A 14543-nucleotide genomic window follows, 5' to 3' on the forward strand; every position below is an offset into this window, starting at 1 on the left:
ATTATACTAATGATTTACTAATCAGTTGACTTGTTGCTATTATTCTTACATATTTTTTATCATATATGGGTACTTCTAGCTAGAAACTAAGGGATTCTAATATGAAACTTGTTAATAAACAGAACAGTGCCCTCTTCACCGAAACGTGCCAAATGGTTACAAAGACGATGATGATGATGATAAAGAAGAAAATGAAGGGGCACTTATGTGGCTCAGTAAATTGAGCATCTGACTCTTGATTTGGGCTCAGATCATAATCTCACAGTTTGCAAAGACTGTTTTGGAATTCTCTGTCTCCCTCTCTGCCCCTCCCCTCCCCAAGTGCTCTCTCTCTCTCAAAATAAATAAGTAAACATTAAAAATACATTTTAAAAATGAAGATATGTCTTTCATCCCCAGGGTTTCCTTCTAATGGAAACTTAAACAGCATTTCTAAACTTTTTTTATGTCGCTAATATAGATTTTCATAAACATTCATTGGGCAAGGAAAATGTATTTTAATGCTTTTTATGGGACCCTGCTTCTGTTTGGTTTTTTGTTCTCCTCTATATACTATTTTGTTAATTGCGATAACCGCTAAATCTTCCACTTTCATAGAATTAACTCCTATATGGATAAATGTGACCACCACTGCAGAATTAATTGTATTGTGATTAACGAATGACTTCAGTTAATGAATATTAGAAGGAACCATGTGTCTGATTTCAAAAAGAAAATGACCTAAAACAATGAGTATAAATAGTTTTTATAACTCTTACACATTTTTATAATTTTTCATTATTTAATACTTTGGCTCCTAAGAGTTACAAATATTATACAGTTACCTTGTGCAGTGCATTTCATCCAACTTCCCCTAATGAAGTATCTTACATAACCATATGTAAGTATCTTACATAACCATAGTACCTTGCAAATGACGATTTCAAATGGTGTTTTTAATTTGTTTTATTTGGATTTAGCATATTGGTCTTCAGAGGTTTTTTAAGTGGGAGTGAAATCAGTGTACTGTTAACAAATTGAGTATCCCGCCAAAAGAGTTCGAAAAGCCCCAAAATATTTTTTGACATATTCCTTATCTCTATGAATAGACAGTGAACAAATGTGTCAAATGCAGTCACAGAATGTGTCCTTTCCCATTTCTGGAAGGCTGAAGAAAAGTATCTAAGAAGAACCAGTGTATTCAGTTGCTGATCAGCTCAGCCGATATGCCTATAACCTTGAAAATATTCCTGATAGTGATAGTGACATTATAGTAGAGATAACTCCCGCATTTCCCAAATCTAAGAACTAAACAATTTGCCTTGAGACACAAACTCAAATTGCATCCTGCTTTTTGTAAAGTTTAGTAGATTTCTGCATTCTCTTACTATCCTTCCTCTTAATATTTAATGATTTAAGGAAACTTGTGAAATGCACGGAATATTCACAAGAAAGACTTGGCATAGGTCAATAGCTCTCTCTCTTAAATATTAAATCACTACATACTGTATATGACATTTAAAAATTAATGTGAAGTCAAGGCATAATGACAAAAGCATGGGGTTTGAGTTAAGCTTGCAATAAAAACATTTTACAACTTCTTTGCTGTAGGACTTTGAGCATAAGACTGAATTTTACTGCAGTTTAGATTCACGCTTTATAAAATGAGATTAATAACAACCACCTTGTATTGCTATTGTAAGGGTTAAATAAGGAATTATATTTAAAGTGTCTAGCTAGTACTATGCCCACAGTGTGGAGTGCACAGCACAGCCCTAAGGGTTGTACAACATCCCTCAATCACTGTTGCCACAGTCACAGCTCATGGTTCTGTTTAAAAAAAGAAAAGAAGTCATAATAATGATAACTATCATTATTATAGACAATAAGGCAGATAATACTAATAATGTGTATCTCTATATACAGTATATATATAGTATATATATATGTATGCCTTTCAAAAACTATGTAAAATTTTATAATGGCAGCACTTAGAGGAACAACTTGGTTGGACGACTGGAAACAATACCCTTAGGCCAAGTTGAGGACAGCAAAGAATAAGTTCCTGGAGAGATGAACATGAATCGATGGTTATTCTTTTCACCTCTGCAACTCAGGGTAGCAGATAGTCACAGTTAAGGACAGGACATACATCAAAACAAGAGTTGGATGCTAAGATCAGATAGAAATAGAGAGAGAGAGGTCATGAAGTCCCAAAGAAGCTACATTTAGAGCACGAGATCAAATGGATACCAAAGTTGGGGCAAAGCTCCAGGCAGGCGACAATTTAAAACTGCCAGTGTTTAGACTGAAATCAGTCATTTCAGAGCTATAAAGTCATTGGATTAAAAAGTGCATTCTCTTTGAAGCAGAAGTAGTAGCCCAAAGCTACTGGGCACACCACCAGGACATGAAGGGCCCTCAGGAAGTAGCCTGAGATGGGCCAATAATAGTGAACCATGTGGTTTCCATCCTCCTTAAGTGATTGATCTTAGTGTTAAGGAAATAAAGGTTCCATAACCATTAACTCCATTAACGCCATTCCTAAGGCAGAGTATAGATAGACCAACACAGTTCCACACCACAGCTAAATAAATGAACTGATGTGTGTAAACTGAGTGTCCAAGGAATAGTCCCAACTTTTTAACAAAGCAGGTAAATGTATTCTTTCATGTTTTCCGGTCCTGTTCCAATGTTTTTGAAGGATACAACTTCATTGTGCCTATATTCAGTATGTTTTGTCAATGTCTCTGTGAAATTATAGAAGTTATAAATAACCAACTGATAAATAAGATTTATTTACTAAAATGTCATATATAAATGGAAAATGGAACTTTCCATTATGAAAAAGATCATTATTCTTGGGTTCATAAAGGAAACAAATGACTCAATTCTAATCAAATCTATGTGATGTATCACAAGATGGTATGCCAATATTTATCAGGTATCTATGTTCTGGACTATAGCTACCAAATATCAAATATAGCTTTATTAATTTATCCAGAGAGTCCTTTTTTAAAAGAACGACATGAAATGTAGATCAATTATTTTTCTGCTAACTCTATCAAATGCCTTGTCTGGCTAATTATTTCAATCCCTTTACTGCACATTAGTTCATTATATCATTTGAAATCCAGTTTCTGCCACGGAAATTATTTTAAGACCACTATTTCCCATTCTTTCTTGGCTGAATACATTTTGCTCAGAATAAAAGTCATAGAAAAAAGTCCTTGGCTGCATAAAAGTCCTTTGTTGGTGCTTTTGAACTCCCTGGTCGTGGACTACAAAGAGTCCGGCACTCTGCCTCTCACCCCTGTAGAACAGAAGCGTTGCCTTTTGTGGATCTTGATATACAGGATACATTACTGAGTGGCTTTAAAAGCTTTGTGAACCTTGATGGAAATCAGAGGTGAAAATGACAGTTCAAATGTCTGGTCTGGGTTTAAGAGATCCATGGTAATATATTTTTCTTCATAACAGATGCAGATAAAATAGTGAGAGTTGTTCTACCAGTAAAAGCAGGCTCAGACTTACGGTCACTACTCTTTGTACTCCCCAAAGCTATAGCCCAGTGGACTTGGGAAGCAGACTCACTGCTAGGGATACTTCTAGAAGCAAAAATGTTATTATGCTTATCAGGATTAGATGAGGTTTGGATCATCAGTGTCTTTATATTCTGAAATGAATTTTGGATTGAAGTGACCTTTTTGAATATAGAGCTACTATTTAATCATGGTTTAATCACCCCAACTAATTTTGAAGACCTTTGAGTTATCAGTGCTTAAGCCAGCACCTAGGTAAAGTTAGGTGCCCAACAAATGGCTGCTTCATTAAAGATGGGATTTGTTTGGAGTTGTAGGAGTCAGGGCTCATTCAGTAAAGCAGAGGTACAAAGAGTCCTCTGTGAAAGGAGCATTTATTCTATAGATTAGTCCTTCTGCAAAAAGAGAAGCAGAGAAGGTGAAGACATGGAAGGAGAAAGCCAGACGATCAGAGAAAGAATTAGTAATTCCTACCCAAGCCCTTCCATGGGTGAATAAGTCAGAATTTATAGGGAAATCTCAGAAGCCAAGTATATTCAGCCTTCAAAATGGAACAAATGGAACTGCAAAGAGGTATTCATTGAAACATACCTGGAAAGCCATTTCCTGTGTGCATCTGCCACCTGTGTGGTTCCACAAGCCAGCAACTCTTGCTGAGCCTGGGGACCCCAGTAGCCCGAAGGGCCACCAGTCAGGATGATGAGCTGGAGGTAGAGCAGAGGATTCAGGGAAAGCAGGGACCACTGAGGACATCTGTGTCTGCTTGTCACTCTTAGATGACCCCATGAACTTCTACCAGTAATAGTCTTTACTCCCCTCAACTTCCAAACCCCACATGTTTTCCTCTTCCAGCCAACTCTCACTTTAAACCTTACAGGGAGGGTAATTTTGGAAAATGTAGTTTCCAATTTAACTAAACTGACAGGTGCACAGTTCAACCCAAGGGTTTTCTTTACAATGGATACAAAATACTTGTACACTTAAAACTATATATTGGGGCGCCTGGGTGGCTCAGATGGTTAAGTGTCAGGCTTCAGCTCAGATCATGATCTCACGGTTTGTGAGTTCCAGCCTCACGTCAGGTTCTGTGCTGACAGCTCAGAACATGGAGCTGCTTCAAATTTTGTGTCTCCCTCTCTCTCTGCCACCCTTCCATTCACACTCTGTCTCTCTCTCAAAAATGAATAGACATTAATAATTTTTAACTATATATTAAAGTAATAAGAAAAGGAAGATAAAACATCTCCTGTGTCCCTCCTAGGTGAACACATAGCTCATTTGCTTGACAAAACAAACAAAACACTGGATGTATGCTACATCTCATTAAATAGGGCTGTATATGTTGATGGGATGCTATTTCGGCAGCATATTTTTGTCTGGAACACTACCTAATCTGCCCTAAAGTTGCACCATTTGATTTTGGGTCCAGCTTTAGTGAGATCATAATTAATATTTCCAAACAGTTTATAAATCCCTGTGTAGAATTTAAAACAATACTTATCTATCTGAAATTTGTCTTGCTCTTAAACAATTATTTCCACTGACAATGGAATTATGTCTCACTACTTTATGGCACTTATTGGTTGAAATCTTCATCTCTGGGGAACCTGGGTGGCTCAGTCGGTTAAGTGTCCAACTTTGCTTGGGGTCATGATCTTATGGTTTGTGAGTTTGAGCCCCACTTCGGTCTCTGTGCTGACAGCTCAGAGCCGGAAGCCTGCCTCGTATTCTGTGTCTCCCTCTCTCTGTACCCCTCCCCCGGTCATGCTTGGTCTCCGTTTCTCTCTGTCTCTCAAAAATAAATAAACATAAAGAAATCTCTGTCTCTATAGGTAAAATGAAAAGAAAATATCAGTATCCTCTCATCTACTTTGCATATGCTTCTAGAACTGGTATGAAGTCTTCTTGGATGGGTTTGGAACACATAGGCTGAGTAGTATCTCATCTATATGCTATTCTGTGGTCTTATCACTGTTTAGGAAAAACTTGTCTTTCTTGGTCCTTGCTCCATCCTTGCATATACTCTTAATTCTCATAGCTTGCCCTAGTCTTTAGTTGTCAGTTTCCTAGAGATAGTCCATTCTCTTCCCAACCTTCACTTCTGCTAGACCTCTTCGCAATTCACTGCCCCTTGAGAGGTTGAAAAAACGTTGGCCACAAGCCTTCTCAGCCTTGAGAAGTTCAAGAACTCTTATCTTCTTTCTTCAGTCTGTTCTGAACTCTGAGAAAACTCTCGTTCACATTTACCTAGGTGGGTGCTTGAGCCTGTGATAGTTGACTTAGATTGCATTCCTTATAAATCAGGGCTTGAGTCCAAGGTTTAGATTCATGTACTTTATTTAGCAGTGCCATGCAGAGAGTAGAAATCTGGGAAAGAAAGCAACACAGAGAATGATAAGGAGCCATTACAAAAAAAGCTTTATTACATTGGCCACCTGTACAGGCAACTGGATGCTTGATGTGTGGGCTGACTGCCATGGCTTATGTCTTCAGACTTGCCTAGAGAAAGACCATCAGTCAGCTCCCTCGTTCACTGACTGAGAAATTCCCCACAATCTATTAACATTTCTGCACTTCTGGATTATACAAATGTAAGTGCTCAGTCTTGGAATAGGAGATGAGCACACAATCCAAGCCTACACCAAAGTATTGTTACATTTCACTGTGGGAAGCTGACTGAACAAAATAGAACAGGTCATGGCAGCAGAGATTGTAATAAGATTAGGGGGAGAGTATTTGAAGAAAAGTTCAAGAGGTATTTATCCAATGCAGTCTACTCTTTGCAGCACTCAGATCCCATGAGCCCTCCATTAAATCCAATTCATGCAAATTCTCTTGAAGGTAGTAAGCAGGAATCTTCTATATATATTCAATTTGAGGGTTAATGAAACGAGCTATAGCCCCAGCCACTGTAGTTTAATTGATCCAAAGCCTTAAATAATATTTTCAATTTTATTTCTCAATCAACCATACTAGCATTCTTCTCTTAAGTTTATTTATTTATTTTGAGAGAGAGTTTGAGTGGGGTCAGATGAGCGGCAGAGAGAAAGGGAGAGAGAGAATCCCAAGCAGGCTCCATGCTGTCAGTACAGAGACCAATGCAGGGCCCAGTCTCACAAACCGTGGGATCATGATCTAAGTCAAGATCAAGAGTTGGACGTTCAACCAACTGAGCCACACAGGAACCCCCATACTAGCATTCTTTACCTCCAACAAGCACTTTGATAAGTATGGAGTCCATGAACAACGAGGTGGCTCAGACTTTTACCTACGGGAGATGTGAACATTTATTTAACTTGCCTTTCAATGAGACTATTACCCAAAAACTGTTATTATTAGATCAAGAAATATCCAGACTGTCCATGCAATCCTGTAGCCTCAGATATATTTTGCTTTGCCCATAATATGTAGCGTATGCGTACTTTTTATAGTAGTCAGTCTATCATCTCTGTAAGTATAGAAGCTCTTATTTTCCCCTGCTGTTCTAGTGGCACCAAGTGCCAAGGCTATCAGATGTCAGATGATACCTTGAGCTTCGAGATACTGTGTGTCCACTGGTGGATGTGTTACTGCCATCCACGGCTCTCTCTCCTCCCTCCACCACCACCCAAAAAAAAAAGGGTGGTATATCTAGAAAAATCTAAAGTTGGGTATTTAGAGCATGCATGTACAAATGGTTCTTTGGAAATGATGGTAAGAGGTTGAGAGGCCAACCCTAAGCCTGCCTCATTGTTTCTGGATTTATGCTCTAGTTATTAAAGAAAGGAACACTGTACATGGTCTTGGGTTCACCACAAATGCTACATACTGGAGGCCAGGACTCCAACCCTGTACATGCTATCCCTGATCTGGTGCTGTAGCTGAGACTTTAACAATTTCTTCCATTGTATTAGACTACATGATTCTTGAAAGTAAGGTATAACAACCAGTGGATTCCACTTGTAGGCACCTATTGTTATATCTTTTCCAGAAAATGGGCCCCCCGATTCGAGGCATGTTAGGCGGGATATTATGCCATTATGAAAGCTTCAGGGAGTGGTTCTGATGGAATTTCTGTAGGCCGAGAAAGTAAATCCATACCTGAAGTATATGGATTTTTTTGGAGTGATAGAAATAGTTTTTAAATTAGATAATATTGGTTGAATAATTCAGGTAATTTATTAAAATCTTTAAATTATGCATTTAACACAAGTAAATTTATTATGCAAAGCTTTTTCATTTTCTTTATCTTGCTTCTTTCTTTCTCTCTTTCTCTTTCTCTCTCTCTCTTTCTGTCTTTCTTTCTTTCCTTCTTTTCTTCCTTCATTAAATATTCCCAGACCAATGGAGATTCTGCCTGACACAACTCACATTAGTCATCATAATAAGAGATGAAAGACAGATACTTTTCAAGAAGTGAAAGATTTTCATAAAGCGCACTAAGTAAGGCTAGGCTGCAATGACAAAGAGGCCTGCAATGTGGCAGATCTCCCAGGATGGTAAGTGGCTCTGCTCTGCTCCACAGGAGTATTCTGAGATCCAAATTCCTCCTAAGCTCTTTCTCTGCATCCCCTGTACTTGTGGGCCTTTGTATACAAGAAGATTTTATGTCCATACTCTAATCGGCATGGACCATTCACAATATATTGGTTACCGTGTACTGGTAACCTGTCCTGACTGCAAGAAGGACTGGGAAATGCAGTGTGGCCAGGCAATCATAGAACCTGCGTGGATGGGAGGGAGATGGGATTCTGGGACAGAGGTTACAATCTGTACCACAATGTTTATGACTAGGGACTTAGAAATTAAGCAGTCAGTTTTCCTCTAGCTATATCTTTTCTTAGCTGAATATCAAAAAGCAAGTCAAAACTATGTCTACATTTGAAAAAAACGAAGATTATGATAACAAATATAGAACAACAAAAGATCAAGGTGCCTGATGATCTAATATTTTCATTATATTACTCTTCCGATAAAGAATTAGGATAGGGGCGCCTGGGTGGCTTAGTCGGTTAAGCATTCGACTTTCACTTAGGTCATGATCTCGCCGTTTGTGGGTTCGAGCCCCGCGTCGGGCTCTGTGCTGACTGCCAGCTCAGAGCCTGGAGCCTGTTTCAGTCTGTGCTTCCTCTCTCTCTGACCCTCCCCTGCTCACGCTGTCTCTCTCTCTCTCTCCTAGAAATAAATAAAACATTAAAAAAAAAAGAATTAGGATAGATTCTTCTTCCATAATCTGAAAATTGGAGTCAATCTACCTAAATTAAGCAGACAAAACTTACCCATTTTTTTTTCAAAATAAACATTTTCCCTCTAAACATGCTGTATTTTTCTGCCTTTGTTCGTGTTTCTTTCAACTCTTTTACTCCAACAATAAGAATCATAGCCTTTTCTCTTTTTTTAAAGTTTATTTAATTATTTTGAGAAGGTGTGTGAGCAGGGGAGAGGGAGGGGGAGAGAGAGAGAGAATGAGAATGTCAGGTAGGCTCCACACTGTCAGAGCAGAACCCTACAAAGGGGCTCAAACTCACAAACTGTGAGATCAAGACCTGAGCCGAAATCAAGAGTTACACACTTAACCACTGAGTCACCCAGGTGCCCCATAACCTTTTCTTTAAGAATCAGTTCAGTCCTGGGGCACCTGGATGCCTCAGTTAGTTGAGCTTAGTTGACTCTTGATTTCAGCTCAGGTCATGATCCTACGATTGTGGGATCAAGCCTACATTGGGCTTTATATGTTCACCAACTACTGTAGCACAACTTGATATTTCTTTCACGATTAAATGGTTACAGTATTTTTTTTTAAATCAAGATACTTCATTCTGACAAATTTGTTAGAAACTTTGAGAATGAAGCAAAACTATTGTATGTCATCATTTGTATGAATATATTTTTAAAAAGAGCGAAGGCAATATTATATTGATATATCATCAAATTCCCTCAGCCATGTCCACTCTATTAATTTATTTATAGATTATTTCCATTTTTGTTACAATATTTTTCATCTCTAGCATCTCTTTTTGGTTCTTTTTTAAAGTTTCTATCTCTGCTTACATTACACACCTGTTCATCTTTGCTGCTTACATTAGCCATTAGAGCCCTATCATGTTAATTATTGTTGTTTTAAATTTCTGTTCTAACAATTCCAGCATCTGCCATGTCTGATACTGGTCCTTGCTCTGTCTCTTTGAATTGTTTTTTGTTTGTTTGTTTTTTGCATTTTAGTTTGTCTGGTAATTTTTTTTCTTGGTAGTTGGACATGATGTACAGGGTAAAAGAAATTGTATTAAATAGGCCATTGGTGATGGGTGGTGAGGTGAGTTGGGGGAAGGAGGTGTTCTGTAGTCCTATAATAAGTTCCTAGTCTTTTGGTGAGACGGTGCCTCTAGACTGTGAATTTCACAGTGTTTCTCAGTACTCTTTTTCTCTCCATTTAGGTGGGAGAAGATGGCTAGAGTGGGCTGGATTTGGATATTTCCTTTCCGCCAGGTGAGTTAGACTCTGATAAAACCCAAGCATGTTAGGCTCTGGTTAACTAGTTTCCCCTGAGGACACATCTTATTCAGGAAAAGTACTGTGTCATATTTCAAAATGACTCCTTTGCCCCTCCCCTAGTGGAAGCACAAGGGGATTTTTCTCCCGTTATTTACTGTGGAACCTGGGTGAGCTCCTGGAGGTAAATCTCACTATATTGCAGGGCATCCCCCCGGAGTTCTCAACTAAGACTTGTCCACACAGAGTCTCTAGCAATTCATCATTGACGGTTCAGATTTTCCTCTGTTGGTACAGGTTCCATGGTGTCTCTGCCCCGTCTACTCCAGTGAGCCTCTCTTCCTTGTATGCACCTGCTGTCTCTCCAGCCTCCACAGCAGGCTTGACAGTGGTTTCCCCTGTGTCCTCCCCATTCTTACAGACCCAAGGTCTGTTGATTTTTCATACTGTTCAGTTATTTACTTGTTAGTAGGATGAGTTGTAATTTATAAGTTCCTCACATGAGGATCCACACAAAATTATATCTAGAATCCTACTTTGTAGTCTCTTGTCTGTCCGATGCCTTGTTCAAACACCCATACATATTTGTTGAATTTACATACTGTAAGCTTAAGTGTCGAAATTTTATTTTATATCCCTTTTCTATTTGGCCCAGAGTTAAACTGTATGCCTTAGGTTAAAAGGTTGGGCTCTGGGTCTGTAATACCCTGCCAGCAGAAGCTAGCCTACCTAGCATCCAAATCTTGTTTCTGAATATCTTTCCCAAATAAAAGGAATCAGTGTGCCTTGAAGAAATGATTGAACCCAGGGCTGGATTTGAGGAAGGACAGAATAAGGTGGGATCACCTTGTAATACTAGAAACTAAAATAACAGTTACTATTATTTTTTAAAATGTGGGGCAGATGTTCAAAATGTGGTCTCTTAAAGGGACTCACAAAAGCCAAATCTTGGAAAGTTTGAGCATTTAAATAAATAATCACAAAAATGAAAAATTTTTAATGTTTTATTTATTCTTGAGAGAACACAAGCAGAGGAAAGAGAGAGAGAGGCAGGCAGAGGATCCGAAGCAGGCTCTGCGATGAGAGCAGAGAGCCCGATGTGGGGCGTGAATTCATAAACTGTGAGACCAAGATCTGAGCCGAAGTTGGGTGCTCAACAGACTGAGCCACCCAGGCACCCCACAAAAATGAATTTTATACCATTGAAAAAAATAAGAATCCCTGTGTTCTACTGATAATTTACATCCACAAAGAGAATACTGCTTTAATAAAGAATATCAATAAACAAATGAAGAAGGAACAATACAAGATCACCTTTTTTTGAAACAAGTATACTAATAATTTTTTAAATTATTTGCATTATTTACACCAAAGGATGCAAAGATAATCAAAGATACTGACTGATAGTTTGAATAGGAATAGGATAATTTTGTGTATTATAGGTGAGCCTTGAAAAACATAGGTTTGAACTGTGTATCCACTTAAATGCAGATTTTGTTTTTAGTAAGTACAGTAGTCTAAGTGTATTTTCTCTTTTTATGATTTTTCTTAATTGTATTTTCATTATTATTTTTAATTTACATCCAAGTTAGTTAACTTATATATCATTATGTTATATAATGACTTATATAACTTATTATAGTGTAGTAATGATTTCAGGAATAGAATTTGGTGATTCATCACTTACATGTAACACTCAGTGCTCATCCCAACAAGTCTTTCCTAATGCCCCTTGCCCATTTAGCTCTTCCCTCCCACCCAAAATCTCTCCAGCAACCCTCAGTTTGTTTTCTATACTTAAGAGTCTAATAGTTTGTTTCCCTCCCTGTCTTTATATTATTTTTGCTTTCATTGTATTTTCTTCTAACTTACTTTATTCTAAAAATACAGAGTATAATCCATATCCATACAAAATGTGTGTTAATCTATTGCTTATGTTCTGAGTAAAGTTTCCATTCAAAAGTGGTCTATTACTAGTTAAGATTTTAGGGAGTCAAAAATTATTGACTGCTTGGGGATTGGTGTCCCCAAAACCCTGTATTGCTAAAGGAACAACTGTATTTATTAATTAGAAATGGAAATATGATAACTTTATAGGGAAAAAATTACATGAAATGATTTAGTCAAATGATCAAAGTAAGCATTACAAATAATGTTCAAGCTAGCATCAGGTTCCCCCAATACTGTACACTGAGAAGAACACAGCATTGCTTATAGGGTGGTATTCACATCAAATATAGGTAAACTGAATGTAATCATTAAGAAACATGAGAAAAACCCAAATTGAAAGACATTCTTTATAACTATATATAACATAACTTTATAACTATAAATACTTGGTCTTTTAAAAAATATTTCTGTCATAAATTCTTCTAGATTAAGACGATGAAAGCATAGCAAGTACCTACTATGCAGATCCTCGCTACCTCAGTGAAAATTTTAATAGCTATTCACTGACAGTATCAGGACAATTCATGAATTTCAACATGTATTTCATATGAAATAATAGTATTGTAAAAATGTAAACTATCTTGACTTTGATAATTGTACTGTGCTTTATTAAAAAAATAAGAAAACCCTTGTTCTTAAGAAAAACAAGGTAAAATCTGCCCCTCCCTGCTCATTTTACCATGTTTTTCTTAAGAACAAGGGTTTTCTTATTTTTTTTTAATAAAGCACAGTACAATTATCAAAGTCAAGATAGTAAACAAAATCTCCAGGTACTACATTCTCCCAGAATTTGACATATTAACATCCCTAAAAATAACATGGAATCATTAAAAGGAAAAATATGAACTTAGCCTGATACCAACTCTTACCCAGTGCAGCAGTCTCGTGAAATGCAGGTAGAATACCTTGTACTGTCTGGACTCTCAGTTCGTCAAAGTCTGCCCTGCACTGACATGATGCTCCTCTCATCACTCTTAGGAGCTAGGTCAGCATCCAGGTCTGCCTCATGTTCTGGGTTAGAAGAATGTGGGCTTACCTTTTAAAGGCGTCATCTTTTCACTGACTTCTCAGGGACTTTGTGACAATATTGCAAACATTGTGGGCAATCCATAGACTTACAATATCTTGGTTCTTCATCCGTGGTTTGTAACTTTTTTCTCCCTTTAAAAAGTAGAAGAGATGGATCTGGCAAAACCAAAACCATTTTTCAGCTGTTTCAGAAAATAGTAAGGCTGCAATAGTGGATCTTCTGGACAGAATCTTGGTCTCACATTCTTCCCATGAGAACAAAATCACTAATGCAACAATTTTTCCATGACTCTGCATTATCTGTAATTTTAGCATGCACATATTGAAAAATTCTTCTAAAAATAAAAAGACCAATGAAAATAAAAAAAAAAAAAAAAAGAAAAACATGGTAAAATCTTTAGAGGAAAAGAAAATGGAATAAAGGAAGTGTGGAAAGAAATTGATTGATCTGGGTATTACATATATGATAGTGCCCAGCAGTGTAATACATTAAAAAAGGCCAGCTATAATTATCATGTAATAAAAATAATAACTAACTGTATCAATAATTTATTATTACTATAAAGACGTTTGCTCATTATAACTTACTTTCTATTATGTATTCAGTGTGAGACTTTAAGCAATTCTTAGAAATATATGTCTTAAAGATTTGGTCTCCTACTTTATCATTGCATAGCCTCGTGAGCCAACATATGCCAAATTTAAAAGCGGGTTTATTAGATACTCTAAACATTTGATTATCAGGTCAAATCACATTCATTTCCGATCATATCTGTTTTCTCCAATGAATGGGTTCCTGAGTATATGACTTAGAGTAATGCTTTCCCTATGTATCTGTGTTCATAATCTATGATATAAAATACCAATATTTCATGTATTATTTTTCAATGCATATGAAAATAGTCTAGTCTGATATTCACAATCAGATTGACATAAAATATGTTAATTTTATATTTATGTAAATAAATATTATTTCCATAGTTAATACTTTGGCATACTGAAATAATAATCAAATTGAATCTTGTACTATTTATTTAAATCAAAGAAAACACTGTTCTATTAAAAATGTAGAGAAACAAGTTTCACAGACCATTAGCAATTATTTTTTAAATTATTATAAGCAGATTATTTTGAGAATTATAGTTTACTGAAGGATATTTTGATTATATATATTAAACAAATTTTAAACATATACTGTTAAATAAATTTATAATAAATGTGTAATTTATAAAGTAAGAAAATGCTATCCATGCACTGATGTATATATTTATTTAAATATTATGCTAATATAGGATTATTATAAGTATGACTTGAAAATGACTAGAAATCATTTCATTAAAGAAATAATTTTATCACAAATTACTGATACTTTCAATTATTACTATGAGTATAAACCTAAAGAACTGACTTGTTAATTTCCCTATAGCCTCTCCATTTTAAAAGAGAATTATTTATTTATTTTTGAGAGAGAGAGAGGAGAGCAGAGGAGAGTCAGAGAGAGAGGGAGACAGAGCCAAGCAGGTTCCACTCTGTCAGCAGGAAGCCTGACACACGAGGCTCAAACTCAGAAACCCT

This window comes from Hyaena hyaena, unplaced genomic scaffold (genome assembly GCF_003009895.1).
Source record: "Hyaena hyaena isolate Hyena2069 unplaced genomic scaffold, ASM300989v1 scaffold_196, whole genome shotgun sequence".
Classification (NCBI taxonomy): Eukaryota; Metazoa; Chordata; class Mammalia; order Carnivora; family Hyaenidae; genus Hyaena; species Hyaena hyaena.